Source organism: Kryptolebias marmoratus, linkage group LG7, assembly GCF_001649575.2.
Source record: "Kryptolebias marmoratus isolate JLee-2015 linkage group LG7, ASM164957v2, whole genome shotgun sequence".
NCBI lineage: Eukaryota > Metazoa > Chordata > Actinopteri > Cyprinodontiformes > Rivulidae > Kryptolebias > Kryptolebias marmoratus.
In genome coordinates, this window is record NC_051436.1 from 22,548,933 (window position 1) to 22,557,485 (window position 8,553).

Here is an 8,553-nt window from a genome sequence, read left to right on the forward strand (position 1 = left end):
CTGGCTCCAGAGTGGGGCCCCGGTGACCCGCGTCCGGGCGAGGGAACACTGTGTCCAATAATTTTACTCGCCATAAGGGGTCTTTGGGCTGCATTTCGTCGGGCCCCTCACCTAGGACCTGTCTGCCTTGGGTGACCCTACTAGGGGCATGAAGCCCCTGACAGCATAGCTCCTAGGATCATTGGGGCACTCAAACCCCTCCACCACGATAAGGTGGCAGCCCAGGGAGAGGATAAAGATAATAATAAAAAAAAAATTCAAAACGTTACATACAGCGATGAATTGTGGGTAAATTCTTCGCCAAAGTCCGCCTGGATGCAGGCTTAGCTGAAGGCCGGATGTAGTACACAAAGGAGGCGGGGCTAAAGACCACTCCGGAGAACTGGGACACACTACACACTCAAACCCTTCAGCACGATTTCACATTTGAACACGAGGGTGGAATGAGGGTGCAAGTGCAAGTATCGGGACCTGGCCAAAATCGACAACAAAGACCTTTCCCCCTCTATTCGGCACGTCCTTCATCAGTTTATTTATCAGCTCACTATTACAAAACAACACACCTATTTATCTGCACAGCAACACACACGAGTATGTATCTTCAGCCATACAAAGGCATGGATATAAACACACAGGTAGCAGGAGAGGCAGAAGGATGGGGTTACAGCAGGGAAACGGGAGTAGCAGCTGTATAACAGTCACTTGCCAGTTATACACGGACATTGCAGGGCTTCAAAGTTGTTTTTGAAAAAAAAAAAATGAAAAAAAATGACACACACACAAAAACTGACTGGTGGCATTTTTTGCTGCTGATAAGGATCTCTGATCTAGCCCCCACTTACTGTCCTTTCTGTAATAAAACTATAAAAGGAGCTATTAATGAAAACCTGCTGAAGGGGTCATTTGATGGAATTTTGTAAAAGGGACTGTGGGTATTTTCTCTCCAACAGTAGCCTAACTGAGACAGCCACAGAAATAAAGATGCTACTTGTTGCTACCAAATCCAACAGACAGACACAGAGTCTCCTCTTCCTCTGTCTCATCCTTTAAGTGGGTCAAAATAACATTCTGCATTAAAGGGAGCCTTGTGTTTGTTGCCATCTGCTTGATATTTTACCTGTTGTGTGTGTTCTTTTGTGGTCCAGTCTCAATCCCAGCTGAGCAGATGTTGTTGTTATTATTCTTTCTGAGTGAACCAAAGTCCCCTTCACCTCCCCTTGAGAAACTGCCTGTTGGAAAGTGCCTTATCCTTTTTTCATTTGTTTTTTTTTAATATTTCAGATCTTTTGAAGTGGGGTTTTGTGAAAAGTTATGAACAATTAGGGTAGTATCATACTGGGCTGCAACTGTTGGGGACTAGTTGGAGACAAAATTGCAACAAAATGCACAGATTTTCACTTGGAATCACACAGAATGACATATTTGTGTAAGCTTTTCATCCATACCAACAATTTTTTTTTCTTTCATTTAGGACTCGAGATATACAAAATCTAAACTGAGAAGGGTTTGAAAGTTCCAGACATCCACAACTGTGACTATTTCAATTTTTCAAATTTAATAATGGGATTGTTTAAAACGCATGCAAGGCCCTGCAACTCGCAAAGAAATTGAGAACCCTTAGAAACATTTTGAATAGAACCCTTGCAAATTTGATTCACAATTTGTTGGCATTAGTTAGTCGAGGAGGTGAGTAAACTTTTGAATGACTAGATGTGCTGATCAGGGAGACTTGTACATCCAGCACCATTGGCACCATTGACATACACGTACATGTTCTAGTTGTGCTCCACACATGTACTATCATACAATAATAGACATGGTTTGGTTTCAAAAACTAGGACAAACTAAACAAAGCATCATACAAAAATGTAGAGGTTTAGTATTAGCTAATGTAGTGTTCTTTCATACAGGCGTTTTGTTTTCAGGAATACTTGTTTTATAAGCCTGAAAAATAATAAAAATCAATCCTCTCTTTGCTAACCATTAGCCTAGCCTGGACAATGATTTTTGCCTCTTTCTTCATACAACTGATGTCATGGCTGAAACAGTAATAACTAGGATAATTATTTGACAGAACATCACTTCCAAGTTGACTGGACTTTCCTTTTATTCTAAAAGTTCAAGTAAAATCTGCCCTGGTTTGTTCTTTTGATTTGTTGTTGTTGTTTTTAAATCCTACACTAAATGAGTATAAAAAAAAACTTTGTATAAAGCACTTTTGTTCACTGCCTCTCGTTTGGAGATCTATATGAATATGTAAGTGATGGAGATCATATGGTAAGAAAAGTGCTTTTTGTTGTACCTCTAAAGTTCTGCATTCACACTCAAATTGTGAGGTTACTTAAAGGGGACCTATTATGAAAAATTCACTTTTCACATGTTTTTGTACTTCCATTTGGATATCTACTGCTTCTAGAAACAGTCCAAGCACGAAACCCCCCACCAAGCCATTTTTTGACAATTAGTAAATGTTTTCTGGTGTCTGGTGTTGCGTCACAATCCCCCTTAACTAGCAACCCCAAGCCGAGCCCAGCCCCTCACCTAGCAACCCAAATGGAGCTCCACCCACTTCATTACAAGAAGACCATCATGTTTGTTCTGCTGTTTTTACCGCTGAACAATGTCTGCTGGAAAAGAAAAATGTTTTGTTGTCGGCTGCAGTATAGAAAATGTGCCCATGCATGTTCTCCCAGTCACGGAGAACAGAGCTGCGTGGCTTCATTTTATTTTTGATGGCAATGTCCCTGCGATATTACCAAAGAAAGTTGTAGTTTGAACAGCTCACCTGTCCCAGAAAAATGTCTCTGTTAAAGTTTAAACTAACATTAGAACTATTGTTCTTGTATAATAAAGACACAGGAGACAAGGTCTGGTACGTGTCACTGCAGTGTATTGAACGTCTCCGGTGGGCCAACTTCTGGAGTTACTGTCTTTCAAACTAAAAGCACACAACTATAAACAAACCCTGTAACAACTATGTTAATAAAAGAGATGAAAAGTTGGAAAAAAAATAAAACTGATCTTTACCAGGCGGCTGTCTGTACACTTTTTGGATTTGGATCTACTGATTGCCACTATCCCGGACCTGCTACTGTCATGGTTTTACCAACTTGTCTGACCCACATGCAGAAAACTCTCAAGAAACCAACAGCAGTTTAAAAGGTTTATTTTTTACAGGGGAAAAGGAATAATGTGCAATGATTCCACAGGAATTCAGGCTCGGGCGGATCAGGTGCACAGCAGTCTCTTAAAAAAGAACACAGAATTAACTGGCGGCTTGGAGAGAGAATGATGGGAGGTTTGGATGGATGCGGCCTACAGATCTGGTTGGAGATTTTCTTACTGGGAGGAATCTTTGAGGTTGAACTGAATGACGGGTGATTACAGGCATGACAAGGCAGACATGATCATAACACTAACCCATAAAACCTCCGCCAAGACCCATTATCAATATGATGTCATAATGGGATTGATCGGTGATGACACCACCATCCTGTGATGTCATCACCAATGTCATCCCTGTATGTGAGGAACTCTGAGAGTGCAAACCTCTGCCTAAGCTTTAGGGTCAATAAAAAAATTGTAGGAGTCAGATAGTGATGTCGATCACAACCACAATTGAATTATTTCTTCTTTATAATAACCTCAACATTTCCTGAAAATTTCATCAAAAACAATTCATTACTTTTTGAGTAATCTTGTGCACAGACAAGCAAACAGACACTACAGAAAACATAACCTCCTTGGCTGAGGTCAATAAAGAACCGGTAATCGCATGTGAGAATTTTATCCATGTGCTGTTGTATTTGCCTTTTGGGCACACAGGTATACCTTCCTCTTCAGTGGTAATCATACACAACAGCCATTTTTTTGTTTTTTTACTTGAGAGTGGATATTGAAACTGTGAGGATCTGGAGTTTAGTCCTCGCCCTGCTGGTGTGGTCATGAACTCTCACCTCGCAGCTGAAACTGATTCCCTGATGAACAGCACCTGGTATTTAAGGGTTCGGCTGGTTCCTGATCTTCGCTGGAGCGTCGCACCTTCTGGGTCAGGATCTCAGCCACTGGTTCTGACTGTAAGCTCACAGCTAAGCTAACTCTTGTTTTTGTCCCTGCCTTTGCTTCAGGTCTACTAATCCCTCCATGGTGAAACCTGCCAATCTGGAACCACTGCCTAACTTACCTGAAGAAACTTACCTTGTGCTGGACCTCCGTTGTTCCCCTCCTAGATGGTCTCTGGATGCCCTGCTTTGTTTCCACGGCACGCCATCCCTCGGACCTGTAAGGAAAAGACTTTTCATTATTTTGCACATCAACCTACTGAGACTCACCTTGCTTCTGTTTGCCATTTCAGATCCTCCTAGTTGCTGCACTGTAAATAACCTTATCACTTGTAAATAAAACATACTTACCTTTTACTACGTCTCTGTGTTCTGGTTTCCGGTACCACTCCTACGACTCAACCTCTGTTTTATGTCAGAAACGTACATACATCAGAAACAGAAATAAACCCAAGTCTATAGGGAATATAAAACAAATTTCTTCTGCTTCATTTGAATGCAGTTATGACATTTTACAATGCCTCATAAGTAATAGTTCAAGATGTGGCTAAATCATGAGACTCAGGGCATTAAAAAACAAATCTAATAATTTGAATCTTAGGTTAAGTGGTACTTTATTAATCCAGAGGAAATTATGAGATAGTCTGTTGCTCACATACATACATAACCATTCATAATACTAGAATTAAAAACATAATTAAAGGCACATTACAAAAAGAATAAAATCTACCACAAGGAGAAAACAATCAAGACATTAATTCCCACCCTTCCCCCTCCCACCAATAGCAACAGCATAGAGTCTAATGGCCCGTGGTACAAAGGAGTTCCTGAGCCTCTCGGTTGAACATCCCACCAACAGGAATCTGTCGCTAAGAATGCTCCTCTGCTGGGAGAACACAGTGTACAAGGGTGTGGTGTTCCAGACACAGAAATAAGCAAACCTTGATTTCCGATTGTTTTTTCGCCATTGGGGGCACTCTGGGCGGTGTACGTGGGAGACGAGGGATTTCCGTCGTGGCTGTTCTGGTGGTTCCCGTTTTTTGGAATAAAGGTTGCCACGTGTTTCTTCCAGTTGTCTGCTTGAAGATTGTTTTTTATTCGACTATCTTACACAACAGAAATTTTGGCAACGAGGATGGGATCTTCAAGTTGGAAGGCACCGAATCTGCAGACGGCGTGGCTCAATAGAGGCAACATGGGACAGTAAAAGCCAAGCGTTTTGGTGAGTGAAAGGACTGCCAAACCCGAGCTACAAAATGGCGTTTGGGAAGCCAGAAGATTTTCACTATGAGGAAAGTGAGGAAAGTGAGGAAAGTTTCGACAACTACCGCGAACGTCTTGAGCAGTATTTTGCTGCAAACGACTTGGACACTAAAGAGGAGAAAACTAAGTCAGTGTTTCTCACGGTGGTGGGGAAAAGATCCCATAGCTTGCTGATGGATTTATGCGCTCCGGATAAACCGTCGGAGAAAAGCTACGAAGAGTTGGTAGATCTGCTGCAGAGACACTACGTACCGAAGACGAACTTTATTGCAGAAAGGTGCAAGTTTCACGGAAGAAACCAAAAGACAACGAAACAATCAGTGAGTACGTGGCTATTTTACGAAAATTAGCAGCTACATGTAAGTTTGGAACTTTCTTAGATGAAGCCCTGCGTGATAGATTCGTCTGTGGGGTAAAGAGCAGCGAGCTGAGAGATCGGCTGCTCAGCACCACACACACTAAAGACTTGACGCTGCCGCTGGCTGTAGAAATGGCACTCTCATTTGAGGTAACTAGGGACAGTGCACAGCAATTTGCACAGAAAGCTTTCAAAGCTCATGTAGTGGAAAAGAAAGCTAAAACAAAATGCTGTGAAGCTGGGAACAATACAGCTACCGGGAAGCCCTGTTATCGTTGCGGTGGAAAAAGTCACAACCCGAATGACTGCAGGTTTAAAGAAAGCGAGTGCCACGAGTGTAAGAAAAAGGGACACATAGCCAAAGCCTGTCGCACATGCAAGGAGGGAGGCCGTTCGAGTACGACCAAGGGAACTATGCATCTGGATATTAAGAGGCGACCCAGCGCTCTCAAGCAGCGGACCTGCCATGATGTCAGCGCTCTCCAACAGCAGGATGTCTGCAGCTGGCTCGATCCGCCGTACCCGGTTGAAGGTGCGCCCCAGGCACGAGTTTAAAAGGGATCCAGACGACACCCAAATTCTGTCACATCCAGTCAGAGAAGACAGAGCAGCCAGTGATGTTGTGGGTCGGTGCAAGATGGAAGCGGCACCGAACTCTTAACACTGTTCCAGATCTGACATTGGACAGTCCAGATTTTGGTCTGTTTGAAATGAACACAGGTAATGGTGACATTGTAAAACCTTATTATGTGTATGTCAGTGTAAATGGTTCAAGAGTGAAGATGGAACTAGACACTGGTGCCGCAGTCTCAGTGATATCTGAAAAGCTGTATAAGCGCAGATTTAAATCAGTCAAACTCAGTTCAGCAAACTGTGTACTTAAGATGTACAGCCAAGAGTCATTACAGCTGATGGAAAATTTTTTGGCAAAAGTAAAATGTCAAGAAACCACAAAAAAACTAGAACTGTTAGTAGTAAAAGGAAAAGGCCCTGCTTTGATGGGTACAGACTGGATTAGCCAGTTGAAGCTAGACTGGTCGCAGGTGAATAGAATGGCTCCAGAAACAGTGGAAGATGTATGTGCTCAGTATGCATCAGTGTTCAACCCTGAGTTAGGCAAGTTGAAGGGTATTAAAGCTAAACTACATGTTGCTCCAGAAGCAGTGCCAAAGTTCCATAAACCCAGAAATGTTCCATATGCATTAAGTGAAGTGGTGGAAAAGGAACTGGCTAAATTGGAGGCAGAAGGAGTTCTTTCACCCACTAGTTACAGTGAGTGGGCTGCTCCAATCGTGTGCATACCTAAAAAGGATGACAGCGTGAGATTATGTGGAGACTACAAGGTCACCATAAATCCATGGTTAAATGTGGATCAGTATCCACTTCCAAAAACACAAGATCTGTTTGCAAAATTAGCAGGAGGTCAGAAATTCACCAAACTAGACTTATCTCAGGCTTACCAGCAAGTCCAGTTGGTGGAAAGCTCTAGGCGTTATCTGACCATAAACACTCACAAAGGGCTGTATCAATACAACAGGTTGCCTTATGGTGTTGCAAGTGCTCCTGCGATTTTCCAGAAAATAATGGATCAAGTACTTCAGGGCATGGATGGAGTTATCTGTTATCTTGATGATATTTTGATAACTGGTAAAGACGCAGAAAGCCACCTGGCTAACTTAAAAGAGGTCCTTAAGAGGCTCGAAAGCTACAACCTCAGGGTAAAGCGAGAAAAATGTGAGTTCATGCAAGACAGTGTCTCATATTTAGGGCATGTCATTGACGCAACTGGCATTCATCCTATGAAAGACAAGACAACCGCCATTCAGAAGGCTCCAGTCCCAAGAAACGTAACTGAAATTAGGTAATGCTTGGCTCTGTTAAACTATTATGGGAAGTTTATACCAAACTTATCGACTGTGACCCAGCCAATGTCAGCATTGCTGCACAAAGATGCAGACTGGATTTGGTCAGAAAACTGTCAAGCTGCGTTTGAGAATGCAAAGAAAGCTCTTCAATCAAGATCTTGGTACATTTTGATGCAGAGCTACCAATTATCCTAGCATGTGATGCATCTCCTTATGGAGTTGGTGCTGTAATCAGTCACCAAATGAAAGATGGAAGCGAAAGGCCGATTGCCTTTGCATCAAGAATGCTAACTAAGACAGAACAAAACTACTCCCAGATTGAAAAAGAAGCACTTGGTTTAGTGTTTGGGGTTATGAAGTTTCATGACTACCTTTATGGAAGGAAATTCATTTTGGTGACAGACCACAAACCATTGCTAAAAATTTTGGGACCAAAAACAGGTGTGCCTACACTAGCTGCTGCTAGATTGCAAAGGTGAGCTCTAATCCTTGGGCATACAAGTACGAGATTCAGTACAAAAGATCTGAGCAACACAGTAATGCAGATGCTTTATCAAGGTTACCGTTGAAACCAAATGTGGATGTGGTGTCAAACCCTATTTACAAAGTATCTTACCTTGATGAGTTACCTATCACTGCAAGAGAGATAGCAAACGAAAACGACAAAGATCCTGTCTTAAAGGTGGTGAAACAGTTGGTGTTAACTGGCTGGCCTAAACATGTACAGGATGAACTGCTGAAGCCATATTTTCAGAGGCGTTTCGAGCTTACCGTAGAAGACGATTGTCTGCTGTGGGGGTTACGAGTGGTGATTCCTAAGAAATTAAGGGATCAGTTGATTTCGGAACTGCATGAACACCACTGGGGAATAGTAAAGATGAAATCACTTGCCAGAAGTTTATTCTGGTGGCCAGCAGTAGATGAGTGCATTGAACAGGAAATCCGGGAGTGTACCATTTGTCAAAAGCAGCAAAGTATGCCTTGTGTAAGAGCCAGAAAGAAGTAA

General features: G+C 42.4%; 1 pseudogene; it reads left to right on the forward strand.

Moving 5' to 3' along the window:
- Positions 1-5,317: 5,317 nt before the first annotated feature.
- On the forward strand, positions 5,318-8,553 carry LOC119617244 (annotated as a pseudogene).